At 45.1% G+C, this 22,500-nt stretch overlaps 1 pseudogene; it reads right to left on the reverse strand.

Moving 5' to 3' along the window:
* The window catches only part of LOC109887969 (protocadherin-10-like), a 44,798-nt pseudogene that overhangs the window by 15,825 nt on the left and 6,473 nt on the right, over positions 1-22,500 (reverse strand).

Genomic DNA, 22,500 nt, shown 5'->3' on the forward strand with positions numbered 1-22,500 from the left:
AGAGATGTATAGAGTTATAGAGAGAGGTATAGAGGGATAGATGTATAGAGTTATAGAGAGAGGTATAGAGGGATAGATGTATAGAGTTATAGAGAGAGGTATAGAGGGATAGATGTATAGAGTTAGAGAGAGAGGTATAGAGGGAGAGATGTATAGAGTTAGAGAGAGAGGGATAGATGTATAGAGTTATAGAGAGAGGGATAGAGGGATAGATGTATAGCGTTAGAGAGAGAGGTATAGAGGGATAGAGGTAGAGAGAGAGGGATAGAGGGATAGATGTATAGAGTTATAGAGAGAGGGATAGAGGGATAGAGTTATAGAGAGAGGGATAGAGGGATAGATGTATAGCGTTAGAGAGAGAGGTATAGAGGGATAGAGGTAGAGAGAGAGGGATAGAGGGATAGATGTATAGAGTTATAGAGAGAGGGATAGAGGGATAGATGTATAGAGTTATAGAGAGAGGTATAGAGGGATAGATGTATAGAGTTATAGAGAGAGGTATAGAGGGAGAGATGTATAGAGTTATAGAGAGAGGGATAGAGGGATAGATGTATAGAGTTATAGAGAGAGGTATAGAGGGATAGATGTATAGAGTTATAGAGAGAGGTATAGAGGGATAGATGTATAGAGTTATAGAGAGAGGGATAGAGGGATAGATGTATAGAGTTATAGAGAGAGGGATAGAGGGATAGATGTATAGAGTTATAGAGAGAGGTATAGAGGGATAGATGTATAGAGTTATAGAGAGAGGGATAGAGGGATAGATGTATAGCGTTAGAGAGAGAGGTATAGAGGGATAGAGGTAGAGAGAGAGGGATAGAGGGATAGATGTATAGAGTTATAGAGAGAGGGATAGAGGGATAGATGTATAGAGTTATAGAGAGAGGTATAGAGGGATAGATGTATAGAGTTATAGAGAGAGGGATAGAGGGATAGATGTATAGAGTTATAGAGAGAGGTATAGAGGGATAGAGGCAGAGAGAGAGGTATAGAGGGATAGATGTATAGAGTTATAGAGAGAGGGATAGAGGGATAGATGTATAGAGTTATAGAGAGAGGGATAGAGGGATAGATGTATAGAGTTATAGAGAGAGGTATAGAGGGAGAGATGTATAGAGTTATAGAGAGAGGTATAGAGGGAGAGATGTATAGAGTTATAGAGAGAGGTATAGAGGGATAGATGTATAGAGTTATAGAGAGAGGGATAGAGGGATAGATGTATAGAGTTATAGAGAGAGGTATAGAGGGATAGAGGCAGAGAGAGAGGTATAGAGGGATAGATGTATAGAGTTATAGAGAGAGGGATAGAGGGATAGATGTATAGAGTTATAGAGAGAGGGATAGAGGGATAGATGTATAGAGTTATAGAGAGAGGTATAGAGGGAGAGATGTATAGAGTTATAGAGAGAGGTATAGAGGGAGAGATGTATAGAGTTATAGAGAGAGGTATAGAGGGATAGATGTATAGAGTTATAGAGAGAGGTATAGAGGGATAGATGTATAGAGTTAGAGAGAGAGGTATAGAGGGAGAGATGTATAGAGTTAGAGAGAGAGGGATAGATGTATAGAGTTATAGAGAGAGGGATAGAGGGATAGAGAGAGGTATAGAGGGATAGATGTATAGAGTTATAGAGAGAGGTATAGAGGGATAGAGTTATAGAGAGAGGGATAGAGGGATAGATGTATAGCGTTAGAGAGAGAGGTATAGAGGGATAGAGGTAGAGAGAGAGGGATAGAGGGATAGATGTATAGAGTTATAGAGAGAGGGATAGAGGGATAGATGTATAGAGTTATAGAGAGAGGTATAGAGGGATAGATGTATAGAGTTTATAGAGAGAGGGATAGAGGGATAGATGTATAGAGTTATAGAGAGAGGTATAGAGGGATAGAGGCAGAGAGAGAGGTATAGAGGGATAGATGTATAGAGTTATAGAGAGAGGGATAGAGGGATAGATGTATAGAGTTATAGAGAGAGGGATAGAGGGATAGATGTATAGAGTTATAGAGAGAGGTATAGAGGGAGAGATGTATAGAGTTATAGAGAGAGGTATAGAGGGAGAGATGTATAGAGTTATAGAGAGAGGTATAGAGGGATAGATGTATAGAGTTATAGAGAGAGGGATAGAGGGATAGATGTATAGAGTTATAGAGAGAGGGATAGAGGGATAGATGTATAGAGTTATAGAGAGAGGTATAGAGGGATATATGTATAGAGTTATAGAGAGAGGTATAGAGGGATAGATGTATAGAGTTAGAGAGAGAGGTATAGAGGGAGAGATGTATAGTGTTAGAGAGAGAGGGATAGATGTATAGAGTTATAGAGAGAGGGATAGAGGGATAGAGAGAGGTATAGAGGGATAGATGTATAGAGTTATAGAGAGAGGTATAGAGGGATAGAGGGATAGAGAGAGGTATAGAGGGATAGATGTATAGAGTTAAAGAGAGAGGTATAGAGGGATAGAGGGATAGAGAGAGGTATAGAGGGAGAGATGTATAGAGTTAGAGAGAGAGGTATAGAGGGATAGAGGGATAGAGAGAGGTATAGAGGGATAGAGGGATAGAGGGATAGATGTATAGAGTTAGAGAGAGAGGTATAGAGGGAGAGATGTATAGAGTTATAGAGAGAGGTATAGAGGGATAGAGGGATAGAGAGAGGTATAGAGGGATAGAGGGATAGATGTATAGAGTTATAGAGAGAGGTATAGAGGGATAGATGTATAGAGTTATAGAGAGAGGTATAGAGGGATAGATGTATACAGTTATAGAGAGAGGTATAGAGGGATAGATGTATAGAGTTATAGAGAGCGGGATAGAGGGATAGATGTATAGAGTTATAGAGAGAGGTATAGAGGGATAGATGTATAGAGTTATAGAGAGCGGGATAGAGGGATAGATGTATAGAGTTATAGAGAGAGGTATAGAGGGATAGATGTATAGAGTTATAGAGAGAGGTATAGAGGGATAGATGTATAGAGTTATAGAGAGAGGTATAGAGGGATAGAGGGATAGATGTATAGAGTTATAGAGAGAGGTATAGAGGGATAGATGTATAGAGTTATAGAGAGAGGTATAGAGGGAGAGATGTATAGAGTTATAGAGAGAGGTATAGAGGGATAGATGTATAGAGTTATAGAGAGAGGTATAGAGGGAGAGATGTATAGAGTTATAGAGAGAGGTATAGAGGGATAGATGTATAGAGTTATAGAGAGAGGTATAGAGGGATAGATGTATAGAGTTATAGAGAGAGGTATAGAGGGATAGAGGGATAGAGGCAGAGAGAGAGGGATAGAGGGATAGATGTATAGAGTTATAGAGAGAGGTATAGAGGGATAGATGTATAGAGTTATAGAGAGAGGTATAGAGGGATAGATGTATAGAGTTATAGAGAGAGGGATAGAGGGATAAATGAATAGAGTTATAGCGAGAGGTGTAGATGTATAGAGTTATAGAGAGAGGTATAGAGGGATAGATGTATAGAGTTATAGAGAGAGGTATAGAGGGATAGAGGTAGAGAGTTATAGAGAGAGGTATAGAGGGATAGATGTATAGAGTTATAGAGAGAGGGATAGAGGGATAGATGTATAGAGTTAGAGAGAGAGGTATAGAGGGATAGATGTATAGAGTTATAGAGAGAGGTATATAGGGATAGATGTATAGAGTTATAGAGAGAGGTATAGAGGGATAGAGGTAGAGAGAGAGGTATAGAGGGATAGATGTATAGAGTTAGAGAGAGAGGTATAGAGGGATAGATGTATAGAGGCAGAGAGAGAGGGATAGAGGGATATAGTTATAGAGAGAGGTATAGAGGGATAGAGGCAGAGAGAGAGGTATAGAGGGATAGATGTATAGAGTTAGAGAGAGAGGTATAGAGGGATAGATGTATAGAGTTATAGAGAGAGGTATAGAGGGATAGAGGTAGAGAGAGCGGGATAGATGTATTGCCTAGAAGGCCAGCATCCCGGAGTCACCTCTTCACTGTTGACATTGAGACTGGTGTTTTGCGGGTACTATTTAATGAAGCTGCCATTTGAGGACTTGTGTGGGGTCTGTTTCTCTAACTAGGCACTCTAATGTACTTGTCCTCTTACTCAGTTGTGCACCGGGGCCTCCCACTCCTCTTTCTATTCTGGTTCGAGCCTGTTTGAGCTGTTCTGTGAAGGCAGTAGTACACCTCGTTGTGCGAGATATTCAGTTTCTTGTCAATTTCTCACGTGGAATAGCCGTAATTTCTCTGAACAAGAATAGACTGGCGAGTTTCAGAATAAAGATCTTTGTTTCTGGCCATTTTGAGCCAGTAATCGAAACCACAAATGCTGATGCTGCAGATACTAAACTTACTAAAGGTACCAAAGGCCAATTTGACTGTTTCTTTAAATCAGCTTGACAGTTTTCAGCTCTGCTAACATACTTGCAAAAGGGTAGATATGTAGATATTCCACTTAAAATCAGAAGTTTCCAGCTACAATAGACTGGAACAACATTAGCAATGTCTACACTGTATTTCTGATCAATTTGATCAAAATCTTTCAAAAACAAAGACCTTTCTAAGTGACCCCAAACTTTTGAACGGTGGTGTATATCATAAAGCTATGGAGTAGACAGACAACGTGTGACCCCATAACTAGCAACTTATGGAAACCCTAAAGCTATGGAGTAGACAGACAACGTGTGACCCCATAACTAGCAACTTATGGAAACCCTAAAGCTATGGAGTAGACAGACAACGTGTGACCCCATAACTAGCAACTTATGGAAACCCTAAAGCTATGGAGTAGACAGACAACGTGTGACCCCATAACTAGCAACTTACGGAAACCCTAAAGCTAAGGAGCGATAGACAATGTGTGACCCCTTAACTAGCAAGTTATGGAAACCCTAAAGCTAAGGAGCGATAGACAACGTGTGACCCCATAACTAGCAACTTATGGAAACCCTAAAGCTAAGGAGCGATAGACAATGTGTGACCCCATAGCTAAAGACATATGGCTACTATAAAGCTATGGAGCAGATACAACACGTGTCAATCCATAGCTAGCAACGTATGGCAACCATAAATCTATGGAGCAGATAGAACACCAGACCCCATAGCTAGCAACGTATGGCAACCATAAAGCTATGGAGCAGATAGAATATGCCATGTGTTGGTGATGTCACATGATCATTTACAGCAGTCACACGTTATATCGTCATGGTTAAAATGACCGTTGCTGACGCTGTTCACTTTTGGCTTGTATCCAGCGGTGGTTGTTGTTGCTATGTACGTTGCTAGTGAGTCAGTAGACTAGTCCCTCTCACAGGGTACTGGAGAGAGGTGAAGATGTGTTATTGGCTCGTTTCGGGTCTTGGCTGACGGCAAAATACCTTCACTACATCCCAAATGACACACTGTTCCTTGAGTAGTGCACTACTTTAGACCAGGGCCCATAGGGTCCTGTAGTGCACTATGTAGGGAATAGGGAGCTATTTCAGATGCAGCCATCCAGACCGTGTTATAATGAGTACTTTAAAAATACATCTCTTCTCCAATCCCGCCTCCTTCTCTTCCCTCCTTCAGAGGTCTTTGAAGTAATAGCTGACCCGGCTGTAGTGTCTCAGTCAAAGCTGTTTAATAGAACGACTGAGGATGGAGGGAGGGAGGGAGGGAGGGAGGGAGGGAGGGGTAGGGAGGGAGGAAGGGAGGGAGGGAGGGAGGGATGAAGAGGTAGGGAGGGAGGAAGGAAGGGAGGGAGGGAGGGAGGGATGAAGGGGTAGGGAGGGATGAAGGGAGGGAGGGGTAGGGAGGGAGGGAGGGATGAAGGAAGCGGGAGGGAGGGATGAAGGGGTAGGGAGGGAGGAAGGGAGGGAGGGATGAAGGGGTAGGGAGGGAGGAAGGGAGGGAGGGGTAGGGAGGGAGGGATGGATGAAGGAAGCGGGAGGGAGGGATGAAGGGGTAGGGAGGGAGGAAGGGAGGGAGGGGTAGGGAGGGAGGGATGAAGGGGTAGGGAGGGAGGAAGGGAGGGAGGGGGAGGGAGGAAGGGAGGGAGGGGTAGGGAGGGAGGAAGGGAGGGAGGGGTAGGGAGGGAGGGATGAAGGGGTAGGGAGGGAGAGATGAAGGGATAGGGAGGGAGGAAGGGAGGGAGGGGTAGGGAGGGATGAAGGGGTAGGGAGGGAGGGATGAAGGGGTAGGGAGGGAGGAAGGGAGGGAGGGGTAGGGAGGGATGAAGGGGTAGGGAGGGAGGAAGGGAGGGAGGGGTAGGGAGGGAGGGATGGATGAAGGAAGCGGGAGGGAGGGATGGATGAAGGAAGCGGGAGGGAGGGATGAAGGGGTAGGGAGGGAGGAAGGGAGGGAGGGGTAGGGAGGGAGGGATGAAGGGGTAGGGAGGGAGGAAGGGAGGGAGGGGTAGGGAGGGAGGAAGGGAGGGAGGGGTAGGGAGGGAGGGATGAAGGGGTAGGGAGGGAGGGATGAAGGGGTAGGGAGGGAGGAAGGGAGGGAGGGGTAGGGAGGGATGAAGGGGTAGGGAGGGAGGGATGAAGGGGTAGGGAGGGAGGAAGGGAGGGAGGGGTAGGGAGGGAGGGATGAAGGGGTAGGGAGGGAGGGATGAAGGGGTAGGGAGGGAGGAAGGGAGGGAGGGGTAGGGAGGGAGGGATGAAGGGGTAGGGAGGGAGGAAGGGAGGGAGGGGTAGGGAGGGATGAAGGGGTAGGGAGGGAGGAAGGGAGGGAGGAAGTGGGAGGGAGGGATGAAGGAATGGGGGGGAGGGAGGGAGGGCATGGTACTTCACCTCTGGATCAGAGTTGGCAACAATTTGCTTAAAAAATTTAAAAAAATTAGCTCTAGTAATAACTGATCATTGATAAGCCATTTGTGAATAATCTTTCTGCTGGCGTTGGTGTTACGACCAGATCACTCAATAACACACATCTCCAGACTTAACGATGTGCTCCAGAACTCTAGAGAACAACTCTTCCTGTAACAGGATCATTTGGTCATATAGCTGCCACAGTTTTTAAAACGGACTGTGTTTATTGTACTTACAGCTCACCTCAGACGAGACTAACAACACACACACACACACACACACATGCACACACACACACACACACACACACACACACACACACACACACACACACACACAATCTGACTCGACACACACACATACACACACACACACGCACACACACAATCTGACTCGACACACACACATACACACACACAATCTGACTCGACACACATACATACACACACTTAAGTCAACTCGGCAGGCGTCACTAATTCGTAATCACCAATCTAATGCAGTCGCTGTGGATATTTAATTCAGTCATTTGTCACGCCTGTTGTTCACCACAACACAAACGTCAAGATAATGATTGTTTAAAAAAAGCCCCGGTGCGCATCACAAACACCTCCCTTATTCCCTATATAGTACACTACTTTTGACCAGAGCCAAATGGGGAACCGTATGGCCTCCGGTCAAAAGTAGTGCACTATATAGGGAATAGGGAGCTGTTTGGGACCAGAACCTCATAGCTCGTCTCTCAGGTCCTCTCCTCTCTTTCTCCTCCGTCTCCGATTAATATTTAATCTCTCTCCATCTCTCTCTTTCTTATCCTTCATTCTCTCTACCTCCCTCTCTCTTTTATCCTTCATTCTCTCTACCTCCCTTTCTCTTTTATCCTTCATTCTCTCTACCTCCCTCTCTCTTTAATCATTCATTCTCTCTACCTCCCTCTCTCTTTTATCCTTCATTCTCTCTACCTCCCTCTCTCTTTTATCCTTCATTCTCTCTACCTCCCTCTCTCTTTTATCCTTCATTCTCTCTACCTCCCTCTCTCTTTTATCCTTCATTCTCTCTCCTCCCTCTCTCTTTTATCCTTCATTCTGTCCATCTCAACGGCCCCGTCTTGTTTTCCTCATGATCTACCCCGTCAGCTCTGATTAGGGTGACAACGTCCCAACTAATGAGAAAAACATTCACCTAATTCAAACCATGGCTTTAAAATAGGTTTGTGTTGGAGTGAGGTTGGGGGTTATCAGTTGATGCACGGTGGTAATCCAACTCAAAGTCAAAATAAGTTATAAAACCAGATATGAGTCAAGTCTACGGAAGCTATTCCAACTAATAGTGCCACTTGAATTTGAAAAGAGTCAACATAATGGTTTTAAAATGGGTAGGTTGAGTTAGGGGTTGCATAGTCAGGTGAATACAATGTTTTACCACATTAAGTGATGGCACTGTAGTGTATTCTGATCCAAAATGGCGACCGTTGCTTATATGTGTAGAAGGTGTTGTGTCCCCAGGATGGCAGCTTGACTGCAGCGTTATAAGTGGAGGTGCTACAGGCCTAACCTTGGTTTGATAATTGCTATGCAAAGGTTTCCTCCGGAAATGAATTAGTGATCAGTGGAGTGTTACAGAGAGCGAGCGTGTTACAGAGACAGAATGACAGATGAGACCAGCTTACGGACACACACACACACAGACACACAGACACACACACAGACACACACAGACACACACACAGAGACATACACACACACACACACACAGACACACACACACAGAGACATACACACACACAAACACACACACACACACACACACAGACACAGAGACACACACACACAGAGACATACACACACATGCATGAGCATGCACAAACACACACACACACACACACACAGAGACACACACACACACATGCATGAGCATGCACAAACACACACAGCAGCACACATACCCCCACATAGACCCACATACACCCACGCTCTGAAAATACTTGATATAAACACATCCCACCTGAGAGGAAGGAAGAAGCACTAATATCACACACAACCAACCAGGTATCAGAGACCACTTACATCCCTACAGTCGTCTGGAAGCAACATGTTCCTACAACTTCTTCTTTATTATATTTTAAAATGTTACTTTTATTTAATCTCTCTCTCTGGTGCTCTCCTCTCTGGCGCTCTCCTCTCTGGTGCTCTCCTCTCTGGTGCTCTCCTCTCTGGTGCTCTCCTCTCTGGTGCTCTCTCTCTGGTGCTCTCCTCTCTGGTGCTCTCCTCTCTGGTGCTCTCTCTCTGGCGCTCTCCTCTCTGGTGCTCTCTCTCTGGTGCTCTCTCTCTGGTGCTCTCTCTCTGGCGCTCTCCTCTCTGGTGCTCTCTCTCTGGTGCTCTCTCTCTGGTGCTCTCTCTCTGGCGCTCTCCTCTCTGGTGCTCTCTCTCTGGTGCTCTCTCTCTGGTGCTCTCCTCTCTGGCGCTCTCCTCTCTGGCGCTCTCTCTCTGGTGCTCTCTCTCTGGCGCTCTCCTCTCTGGTGCTCTCTCTCTGGTGCTCTCTCTCTGGTGCTCTCTCTCTGGCGCTCTCCTCTCTGGTGCTCTCTCTCTGGTGCTCTCTCTCTGGTGCTCTCCTCTCTGGCGCTCTCCTCTCTGGCGCTCTCTCTCTGGTGCTCTCTCTCTGGTGCTCTCCTCTCTGGCGCTCTCCTCTCTGGTGCTCTCTCTCTGGCGCTCTCCTCTCTGGTGCTCTCTTCTCTGGTGCTCCCCTCTCTGGTGCTCTCCTCTCTGGTGCTCTCTTCTCTCGCGCTCTCTCTCTGGCGCTCTCCTCTCTGGCGCTCTCTCTCTGGCGCTCTCCTCTCTGGTGCTCTCTTCTCTGGCGCTCTCCTCTCTGGTGCTCTCTTCTCTGGCGCTCTCCTCTCTGGTGCTCTCTTCTCTGGCGCTCTCCTCTCTGGTGCTCTCCTCTCTGGTGCTCTCTTCTCTGGTGCTCTCTTCTCTGGCGCTCTCCTCTCTGGTGCTCTCCTCTCTGGTGCTCTCTTCTCTGGCGCTCTCCTCTCTGGCGCTCTCCTCTCTGGTGCTCTCCTCTCTGGTGCTCTCTTCTCTGGCGCTCTCCTCTCTGGTGCTCTCTTCTCTGGCGCTCTCCTCTCTGGTGCTCTCCTCTCTGGTGCTCTCTTCTCTGGTGCTCTCTTCTCTGGCGCTCTCTCTCTGGTGCTCTCCTCTCTGGTGCTCTCTCTCTGGCGCTCTCCTCTCTGGTGCTCTCTTCTCTGGTGCTCTCCTCTCTGGTGCTCTCTCTCTGGCGCTCTCCTGTCTGGTGCTCTCTTCTCTCGCGCTCTCTCTCTGGCGCTCTCTTCTCTGGTGCTCCCCTCTCTGGTGCTCTCCTCTCTGGTGCTCTCTTCTCTCGCGCTCTCTCTCTGGCGCTCTCCTCTCTGGCGCTCTCTCTCTGGCGCTCTCTTCTCTGGTGCTCTCCTCTCTGGTGCTCTCCTCTCTGGTGCTCTCCTCTCTGGTGCTCTCCTCTCTGGTGCTCTCCTCTCTGGTGCTCTCTTCTCTCGCGCTCTCCTCTCTGGCGCTCTCCTCTCTGGTGCTCTCTTCTCTCGCGCTCTCCTCTCTGGTGCTCTCTTCTCTCGCGCTCTCCTCTCTCGCGCTCTCTTTCTGGCGCTCTCCTCTCTGGTGCTCTCTTCTCTCGCGCTCTCCTCTCTCGCGCTCTCTTTCTGGCGCTCTCCTCTCTCAGGCTCTCTTTCTGGCGCTCTCCTCTCTCGCGCTCTCTCTCTTTCAATTCAAGGGCTTTATTGGCATGGGAAACATGTTTACATTGCCAAAACAAGTGAAGTAGATACTAAACAATAAAAATGTACAGTATAAATAAAAATGTACAGTAAACATCACACTTATACAAGTTCCAAAAGAATAAAGACATTTCAAATGTCATAATATGTATATATACAGTGTTGCAATGATGTGCAAATATTTAAATAAAGATACACCTCTCTCTCTCTCTTTCCCTCTCTCTAAATATAACATCCTTTAAAACTCTCTTTCACTCTCTCTAAATATAACATCCTTTAAAACTCTCTTTCACTCTCTCTAAATATAACATCCTTTAAAACTCTCTTTCACTCTCTCTAAATATAACATCCTTTAAAACTCTCTTTCACTCTCTCTAAATATAACATCCTTTAAAACTCTCTTTCACTCTCTCTAAATATAACATCCTTTAAAACTCTCTTTCACTCTCTCTAAATATAACATCCTTTAAAACTCTCTTTCACTCTCTCTAAATATAACATCCTTTAAAACTCTCTTTCACTCTCTCTAAATATAACATCCTTTAAAACTCTCTTTCACTCTCTCTAAATATAACATCCTTTAAAACTCTCTTTCACTCTCTCTAAATATAACATCCTTTAAAACTCCCTGTGGTATTCTCTTTCACTACAAACATTACCACCTTTTCTGCCTCACACACACTCACACACACACACACACACACACACACACACACACACACACACACACAAACATACACACACACACACACACCCACAAACATACACACACACACACACACCCACAAACATACAAACAGACACACACACACACACATAAACACACACTCACACATAAACACCCACACACACACATACACAAACACACACACACACAAATACACAGAGAGAGACACGTAAACACCTGCTACGACAAGAGCTTGTGAAAAACTAGTGCCTCTCCTTTAAAAGAATAAGGGTGTTGAGGCCCTCCTATTGAGAACTAAGCTGTTACAATCTAAAATAGAACTGAGGAACGGCACCACACACACTGAGGCCCGTCCAAGCCATCTGATAACCTACGCACGGCACCACACACACTGAGGCCCGTCCAAGCCATCTGATAACCTACGCACGGCACCACACACACTGAGGCCCGTCCAAGCCATCTGATAACCTACGCACGGCACCACACACACTGAGGCCCGTCCAAGCCATCTGATAACCTACGCACGGCACCACACACACTGAGGCCCGTCCAAGCCATCTGATAACCTACGCACGGCACCACACACACTGAGGCCCGTCCAAGCCATCTGATAACCTACGCACGGCACCACACACACTGAGGCCCGTCCAAGCCATCTGATAACCTACGCACGGCACCACACACACTGAGGCCCGTCCAAGCCATCTGATAACCTACGCACGGCACCACACACACAGAGGCCCGTCCAAGCCACCTGATAACCTACGCACGGCACCACACACACTGAGGCCCGTCCAAGCCATCTGATAACCTACGCACGGCACCACACACACTGAGGCCCGTCCAAGCCATCTGATAACCTACGCACGGCACCACACACACTGAGGCCCGTCCAAGCCACCTGATAACCTACGCATGGCACCACACACACTGAGGCCCGTCCAAGCCATCTGATAACCTACGCACGGCACCACACACACTGAGGCCCGTCCAAGCCACCTGATATCCTAAGCATGGCACCACACACACTGAGGCCCGTCCAAGCCACCTGATAACCTACGCACGGCACCACACACACTGAGGCCCGTCCAAGCCACCTGATATCCTAAGCATGGCACCACACACACTGTGGCCCGTCCAAGCCATCTGATAACCTACGCACGGCACCACACACACTGAGGCCCGTCCAAGCCACCTGATATCCTAAGCATGGCACCACACACACTGAGGCCCGTCCAAGCCACCTGATAACCTATGCACAGCACCACACACACTGAGGCCCGTCCAAGCCACCTGATAACCTACGCACGGCACCACACACACTGAGGCCCGTCCAAGCCACCTGGTAACCTACGCACGGCACGACCCATGTTCCATTCTGTATTCCAACGCCACATTGACGTGATATTTGGCAGCCAGATTGTCTAGACGTTTGTGTTACGGTAACGTTAAAGTAAAGGTCAAGTAAAGGTCAAATCAATTCCAAATTGGATTGTGATACTGTCCTGGCATTATCTGGCTCCACTTTAATCAATAAACAGGTGGAAATCAAATAGACGTCCAGAACAGAAATAAAACAGAATATCGGCGGATATAAACCATGTAACAACTGGACACAATCCACTGCCTGTAACTCGGTGTGTGTGTGGAAATGATGCGCTGTAGTTATCCAATCAATTTTGAGGTTGGGTCATTGCCATCGTGACGACCATACCAAGCCAATCATGTCATCATATCAACTTACTAGAAACAAAGACCTTTGATCTCGCCACGTTGCCACCCAAACAACACAACAAACAACTCAACAAACAACTCAACAAACAACACAACAAACAACTCAACAAACAACTCAACAAACAACACAACAAACAGACAGCAACTCGACATCTGGTTAAGATGATGCAGAATAATGATTTAATTCTTCCACCTGCTACCGTGTTCATTTGCAAAAAACTACAACGCTCCCCTTTCAATGTGCTGTTATTTCAGCACCGCCGGTGGGACAAGGCCAGAGAAAGGGGGAGAAAACACAGAGAGAGAGAGAGAGAGACAGAGAGAGAGAGAGACATAGAGTCAGAGAGACAGAGAGAGAGGGAGAGGGAGAGAGAGAGAGAGAGAGAGAGAGAGGGAGACAGAGAGACAGAGAGAGAGAGGGAGATGGAGAGGGATGAGGGAGAAGGAGAGGGACAGAGACAGAGAGACAGAGAGACAGAGAGGGAGAGGGAGAAAGAGAGAGAGAGGGGGGGGGGGGAGAGACAGAGAGACAGAGAGACAGAGAGAGGGAGAGGGAGAGAGAGACAGAGAGAGAGGGAGAGGGAGAGGGAGAGGGAGAGAGACAGAGAGTGAGAGAGGGAGGGAGACAGAGGGAGACAGAGAGACAGAGAGACAGAGAGACAGAGAGAGAGAGGGAGAGGGAGACAGAGAGATGGGGAGGGATGAGGGAGAGGGAGAGGGACAGAGACAGAGACGGAGAGGGAGAGGGAGAGGGAGACAGAGACAGAGACAGAGACAGAGACAGAGACAGAGACAGAGACAGAGGGAGAAGGAGAGGAAGAGGGAGAGACAGAGCGAGAGAGAGAGGGAGAGAGAGACAGAGAGAGAGAGGGAGAGACAGAGACAGAGAGAGACAGAACCCACTGGATTCTCCAATTACATTGAATGAGTTACAGGACAAAATAAAAACCCTCCAACCCAAAAAGGCCTGTGGTGTTGATGGTATCCTCAATGAAATGATCAAATATACAGACAACAAATTCCAATTGGCTATACTAAAACTCTTTAACATCATCCGTAGCTCTGGCATCTTCCCCAATATTTGGAACCAAGGACTGATCACCCCAATCCACAAAAGTGGAGACAAATTTGACCCCAATAACTACCGTGGAATATGCGTCAACAGTAACCTTGGGAAAATCCTCTGCATTATCATTAACAGCAGACTCGTACATTTCCTCAATGAAAACAATGTACTGAGCAAATGTCAAATTGGCCTTTTACCAAATTACCGTACAACAGACCATGTATTCACCCTGCACACCCTAATTGACAACCAAACAAACCAAAACAAAGGCAAAGCCTTCGACTCAATTTGGCATGAGGGTCTGCTATACAAACTGATGGAAAGTGGTGTTGGGGGTAAAACATACAACATTATAAAATCCATGTACACAAACAACAAGTGTGTGGTTAAAATTGGCAAAAAACACACAAATTTCTTCACACAGGGTCGTGGGGTGAGACAGGGATGCAGCTTAAGCCCCACCCTCTTCCAACATATATATTAACGAATTGGCGCGGGCACTAGAAAAGTCTGCAGCACCCGGCCTCACCCTACTAGAATCCGAAGTCAAATGTCTGCTGATGGCTGATGATCTGGTGCTTCTGTCACCAACCAAGGAGGGCCTACAGCAGCACCTAGATCTTATGCACAGATAATGGTGTTCCAAAAAAGGTCCTGTCACCAGGACCACAAATACATATTCCATCTAGACACTGTTGCCCTAGAGCACACAAAAAACTATACATACCATGGCCTAAACATCAGCGCCACAGGTAACTTCCACAAAGCTGTGAACGATCTGAGAGACAAGGCAAGAAGGGCATTCTGTGCCATCAAAAGGAACATAAATCTCAACATACCAATTAGGATTTGGCTAAGAATACTTGAATCAGTCATAGAGCCCATTGCCCTTTATGGTTGTGAGGTCTGGGGTCCGCTCACCAACCAAGAATTCACAAAATGGGACAAACACCAAATTGAGACTCTGCACGCAGAATTCTGCAAAAATATCCCCCGTGTACAACGTAGAACACCAAATAATGCATGCAGAGCAGAATTAGGCCGATACCCACTAATTATCAAATTCCAGAAAAGAGCCGTTAAATTCTATAACCACCTAAAAGGAAGCGATTCCCAAACCTTCCACAACAAAGCCATCACCTACAGAGCGATGAACCTGGAGAAGAGTCCCCTAAGCAAGCTGGTCCTGGGGCTCTGTTCACAAACACAAACACACCCTACAGAGCCCCAGGACAGCAGCACAATTAGACCCAACCAAATCATGAGAAAACAAAAAGATAATTACTTGACACATTGGAAAGAATTAACAAAAAACAGAGCAAACTAGAATGCTATTTGGCCCTAAACAGAGAGTACCCAGCGGCAGAGTACCTGACCACTGTGACTGACCCAAAATTAAGGAAAGCTTTGACTATGTACAGACTCAGTGAGCATAGCCTTGCTATTGAGAAAGGCCGCCGTAGACAGACATGGCTCTCAAGAGAAGACAGGCTATGTGCTCACTGCCCACAAAATGAGGTGGAAACTGAGCTGCACTTCCTAACCGCCTGCCCAATGTATGACCATATTAGAGAGACATATTTCCCTCAGATTACACAGATCCACAAAGAATTCGAAAACAAATCCATTTTTGATAAACTCCCATATCCACTGGGTGAAATTCCACAGTGTGCCATCACAGCAGCAAGATTTGTGACCTGTTGCCAAGAGAAAAGGGCAACCAGTGAAGAACACACACCATTGTAAATACAACCCATATTTATTTTATCTTGTGTCCTTTACCATTTGTACATTGTTAAAACACTGTATATATATAATATGACATTTGTAATGTCTTTATTGTTTTGAAACTTCTGTATGTGTGATGTTTACTGTTAATTTCTATTGTTTATTTCACTTTATATATTCACTTTATATATTATCTACCTCACTTGCTTTGGCAACGTTAACACATGTTTCCCATGCCAATACAGCCCTTGAATTGAATTGAATTGAATTGACAGAGAGAGACAGAGAGAGGACAGAGAGAGAGAGAGAGACAGAGAGAGGCAGAGAGAGGACAGAGAGCGAGAAGGAGCGAGAGAGAGACAGAGAGAGACAGAGAGAGACAGAGAGAGACAGAGAGAGGACAGAGAGAGACAGAGAGAGACAGAGAGAGGACAGAGACAGACAGAGAGAGACAGAGACAGAGACAGAGAGAGACAGAGAGAGGACAGAGAGAGGACAGAGAGAGAGAGACAGAGAGAGACAGAGACAGAGAGAGACAGAGAGAGGACAGAGAGAGACAGAGAGAGACAGAGAAGGGGGGTAATAATCCACAGTATCTTCCTCTCATCCGCCCGGTAACATCCGGTGTGAAACATAATCAACACCTTGTCTCTGATTTATATTCTTTCCCACAAGACCCCGCTGCTGCGCCCAAATTAAGGAAATTAAAAATCACCGTTCTGCATTGCCACCGAAGCACTGAGACTCGGGCAATATCCTTCCCCATTACGGAGATCTTTAGCCGGGGTAATTACGGCAGGACTCACCGGCATGACCCCGGTTGGTGGCATCGTGATCACTGTCTCCCTGCTCGCTGTCCCCATGACCGCTGTCTTTAGAACTCACGATGTCCGCTTCTTGGAACGCAGAACTGGAGGGAGGGAGGGAGACACATGGTAGTAGGAGAAGAAAAGAACATGGAGGAGGGGAGAGGAGGGAGAGATGAAGAGGTAGACAGAGGGGAGAGAGAGAGAGAGAGAGAGAGAGAGAGAGAGAGAGAGAGAGAGAGAGATGAAGAGGTAGACAGAGGGGAGAGAGAGAGAGAGAGAGAGAGAGAGAGAGAGAGAGAGAGAGAGAGAGAGACGGAGGAGATTCATTAGAAATTGACACCATATTAATGCATTCACAGTGGCCTTCAAGTGTCTAAATTGGATGTTTCACTTGACGGGTAATGAATTCCGGCATGGTTGTGTAATGCGGCCGTCCGCCTCGTCCGTTACGGGACTCAGACCAAATTGGATCTGAGTGTTATATGTTGGGAATGATGACGATGACGATGACGAGCCTGACCGGCATATTGCATGTATATGGTATGTGTCACACATGGCACCCTAAAGTAGTCAAAAGTATGCACTACATAGGGAATAGGGTGCCATTTTAGCCGTGCTCTGACTGGTGTTTTGAGTGCATATGGAAGTGCAGTGGTCCTGATGATGACTTCTGAGTGGAATACTAAGTGATAACCCTCTGGATATGGACGTGTCTAATGTCATGGACAGGATGGCCATGATGATGACTTCTGAGTGGAATACTAAGTGATAACCCTAAGGATATGGACGTGTCTAATGTCATGGACAGGATGGCCATGATGATGACTTCTGAGTGGAATACTAAGTGATAACCCTCTGGATATGGACGTGTCTAATGTCATGGACAGGATGGTCATGATGATGACTTCTGAGTGGAATACTAAGTGATAACCCTCTGGATATGGACGTGTCTAATGTCATGGACAGGATGGTCATGATGATGACTTCTGAGTGGAATACTAAGTGATAACCCTCTGGATATGGACGTGTCTAATGTCATGGACAGGATGGTCCTGATGATGACTTCTGAGTGGAATACTAAGTGATAACCCTCTGGATATGGACGTGTCTAATGTCATGGACAGGATGGTCATGATGATGACTTCTGAGTGGAATACTAAGTGATAACCCTCTGGATATGGACGTGTCTAATGTCATGGACAGGATGGTCCTGATGATGACTTCTGAGTGGAATACTAAGTGATAATCCTCTGGATATGGACGTGTCTAATGTCATGGACAGGATGGTCCTGATGATGACTTCTGAGTGGAATACTAAGTGATAACCCTCTGGATATGGACGTGTCTAATGTCATGGACAGGATGGTCCTGATGATGACTTCTGAGTGGAATACTAAGTGATAACCCTCTGGATATGGACGTGTCTAATGTCATGGACAGGATGGTCCTGATGATGACTTCTGAGTGGAATACTAAGTGATAACCCTCTGGATATGGACGTGTCTAATGTCATGGACAGGATGGTCCTGATGATGACTTCTGAGTGGAATACTAAGTGATAACCCTCTGGATATGGACGTGTCTAATGTCATGGACAGGATGGTCATGATGATGACTTCTGAGTGGAATACTAAGTGATAACCCTCTGGATATGGACGTGTCTAATGTCATGGACAGGATGGTCATGTTGATGACTTCTGAGTGGAATACTAAGTGATAACCCTCTGGATATGGACGTGTCTAATGTCATGGACAGGATGGTCATGATGATGACTTCTGAGTGGAATACTAAGTGATAACCCTCTGGATATGGACGTGTCTAATGTCATGGACAGGATGGTCATGAAGATGACTTCTGAGTGGAATACTAAGTGATAACCCTCTGGATATGGACGTGTCTAATGTCATGGACAGGATGGTCATGATGATGACTTCTGAGTGGAATACTAAGTGATAACCCTCTGGATATGGACGTGTCTAATGTCATGGACAGGATGGTCATGATGATGACTTCTGAGTGGAATACTAAGTGATAACCCTCTGGATATGGACGTGTCTAATGTCATGGACAGGATGGTCCTGATGATGACTTCTGAGTGGAATACTAAGTGATAACCCTCTGGATATGGACGTGTCTAATGTCATGGACAGGATGGTCATGATGATGACTTCTGAGTGGAATACTAAGTGATAACCCTCTGGATATGGACGTGTCTAATGTCATGGACAGGATGGTCCTGATGATGACTTCTGAGTGGAATACTAAGTGATAACCCTCTGGATATGGACGTGTCTAATGTCATGGACAGGATGGTCATGATGATGACTTCTGAGTGGAATACTAAGTGATAACCCTCTGGATATGGACGTGTCTAATGTCATGGACAGGATGGTCATGATGATGACTTCTGAGTGGAATACTAAGTGATAACCCTCTGGATATGGACGTGTCTAATGTCATGGACAGGATGGTCCTGATGATGACTTCTGAGTGGAATACTAAGTGATAACCCTCTGGATATGGACGTGTCTAATGTCATGGACAGGATGGTCATGATGATGACTTCTGAGTGGAATACTAAGTGATAACCCTCTGGATATGGACGTGTCTAATGTCATGGACAGGATGGTCATGATGATGACTTCTGAGTGGAATACTAAGTGATAACCCTCTGGATATGGACGTGTCTAATGTCATGGACAGGATGGTCCTGATGATGACTTCTGAGTGGAATACTAAGTGATAACCCTCTGGATATGGACGTGTCTAATGTCATGGACAGGATGGTCCTGATGATGACTTCTGAGTGGACTACTAAGTGATAACCCTCTGGATATGGACGTGTCTAATGTCATGGACAGGATGGTCCTGATGATGACTTCTGAGTGGAATACTAAGTGATAACCCTCTGGATATGGACGTGTCTAATGTCATGGACAGGATGGTCCTGATGATGACTTCTGAGTGGAATACTAAGTGATAACCCTCTGGATATGGACGTGTCTAATGTCATGGACAGGATGGTCATGATGATGACTTCTGAGTGGAATACTAAGTGATAACCCTAAGGATATGGACGTGTCTAATGTCATGGACAGGATGGCCATGATGATGACTTCTGAGTGGAATACTAAGTGATAACCCTCTGGATATGGACGTGTCTAATGTCATGGACAGGATGGTCATGATGATGACTTCTGAGTGGAATACTAAGTGATAACCCTCTGGATATGGACGTGTCTAATGTCATGGACAGGATGGTCATGATGATGACTTCTGAGTGGACTACTAAGTGATAACCCTCTGGATATGGACGTGTCTAATGTCATGGACAGGATGGTCATGATTATGACTTCTGAGTGGAATACTAAGTGATAACCCTAAGAATATGGACGTGTCTAATGTCATGGACAGGATGGCCATGATGATGACTTCTGAGTGGAATACTAAGTGATAACCCTCTGGATATGGACGTGTCTAATGTCATGGACAGGATGGTCATGATGATGACTTCTGAGTGGAATACTAAGTGATAACCCTCTGGATATGGACGTGTCTAATGTCATGGACAGGATGGTCATGATGATGACTTCTGAGTGGACTACTAAGTGATAACCCTCTGGATATGGACGTGTCTAATGTCATGGACAGGATGGTCATGATTATGACTTCTGAGTGGAATACTAAGTGATAACCCTAAGAATATGGACGTGTCTAATGTCATGGACAGGATGGCCATGATGATGACTTCTGAGTGGAATACTAAGTGATAACCCTCTGGATATGGACGTGTCTAATGTCATGGACAGGATGGTCATGATGATGACTTCTGAGTGGAATACTAAGTGATAACCCTAAGAATATGGACGTGTCTAATGTCATGGACAGGATGGCCATGATGATGACTTCTGAGTGGAATACTAAGTGATAACCCTCTGGATATGGACGTGTCTAATGTCATGGACAGGATGGTCATGATGATGACTTCTGAGTGGAATACTAAGTGATAACCCTCTGGATATGGACGTGTCTAATGTCATGGACAGGATGGTCATGATGATGACTTCTGAGTGGACTACTAAGTGATAACCCTCTGGATATGGACGTGTCTAATGTCATGGACAGGATGGTCATGATGATGACTTCTGAGTGGAATACTAAGTGATAACCCTAAGGATATGGGCGTGTCTAATGTCATGGACAGGATGGTCATGATGATGACTTCTGAGTGGAATACTAAGTGATAACCCTAAGGATATGGAAGTGTCTAATGTCATGGACAGGATGGCCATGATGTTGGCAGTGACTGTCTGACTGGCATAGTAAATCAATGGATATATTTGGATGTGAAAACTCTACATGAGGAAAAGTCTACATAGTTGGGAACAGCCTAGCAGATGGGGATACGTCACGGATATACAGGTTGTGTAGTGTAGCCATATAGAATGTTATACAGGTTGTGTAGTGTAGCCATATAGAATGTTATACAGGTTGTGTAGTGTAGCCATATAGAATGTTATACAGGTTGTGTAGTGTAGCCATATAGAATGTTATACAGGTTGTGTAGTGTAACCATATAGAATGTTATACAGGTTGTGTAGTGTAGCCATATAGAATGTTATACAGGTTGTGTAGTGTAGCCATATAGAATGTTATACAGGTTGTGTAGTGTAGCCATATAGAATGTTATACAGGTTGTGTAGAGTAGCCATATAGAATGTTATACAGGTTCTGTATAACGTGCTTCTACACCTGCATTGCTTGCTGTTTGGGGTTTTAGGCTGGGTTTCTGTACAGCACTTTGAGATATCAGCTGATGTACGAAGGGCTATATAAATACATTTGATTTGATTCTGTAGAGTAGCTATATAGAATGTTATAGACATTTGGACAATAGTATATATCTCTGCCATAGTGAATGAGTTCTAGTTATTCGGTTCTATTGAATGTTACTTTGGAATGGTTTTGGATTTAGGCCCGTAGGTCTATGTGACATACTGAATGGTAATGATGTAGATATGAGTCATACTGAATGGTATTGATGTAGATATATGAGTCATACTGAATGGTAATGATGTGGATATATGAGTCATACTGAACGGTTATGATGTAGATATATGAGTCATACTGAATGGTAATGATGTGGATATATGAGTCATACTGAACGGTTATGATGTAGATATATGAGTCATACTGAATGGTAATGATGTAGATATATGAGTCATACTGAATGGTAATGATGTGGATATATGAGTCATACTGAACGGTATTGATGTGGATATATGAGTCATACTGAATGGTAATGATGTGGATATATGAGTCATACTGAACGGTAATGATGTGGATATATGAGTCATACTGAACGGTATTGATGTGGATATATGAGTCATACTGAATGGTAATGATGTAGATATGAGTCATACTTAATGGTAATGATGTGGATATATGAGTCATACTGAATGGTAATGATGTAGATATGAGTCATACTGAATGGTATTGATGTAGATATATGAGTCATACTGAATGGTAATGATGTGGATATATGAGTCATACTGAACGGTTATGATGTAGATATATGAGTCATACTGAATGGTAATGATGTGGATATATGAGTCATACTGAACGGTTATGATGTAGATATATGAGTCATACTGAATGGTAATTATGTAGATATATGAGTCATACTGAATGGTAATGATGTGGATATATGAGTCATACTGAACGGTATTGATGTGGATATATGAGTCATACTGAATGGTAATGATGTGGATATATGAGTCATACTGAACGGTAATGATGTGGATATATGAGTCATACTGAACGGTATTGATGTGGATATATGAGTCATACTGAATGGTAATGATGTAGATATGAGTCATACTTAATGGTAATGATGTGGATATATGAGTCATACTGAACGGTAATGATGTGGATATATGAGTC

The sequence above is a fragment of the Oncorhynchus kisutch genome, unplaced genomic scaffold, assembly GCF_002021735.2.
Source record: "Oncorhynchus kisutch isolate 150728-3 unplaced genomic scaffold, Okis_V2 Okis07a-Okis12b_hom, whole genome shotgun sequence".
Classification (NCBI taxonomy): domain Eukaryota; kingdom Metazoa; phylum Chordata; class Actinopteri; order Salmoniformes; family Salmonidae; genus Oncorhynchus; species Oncorhynchus kisutch.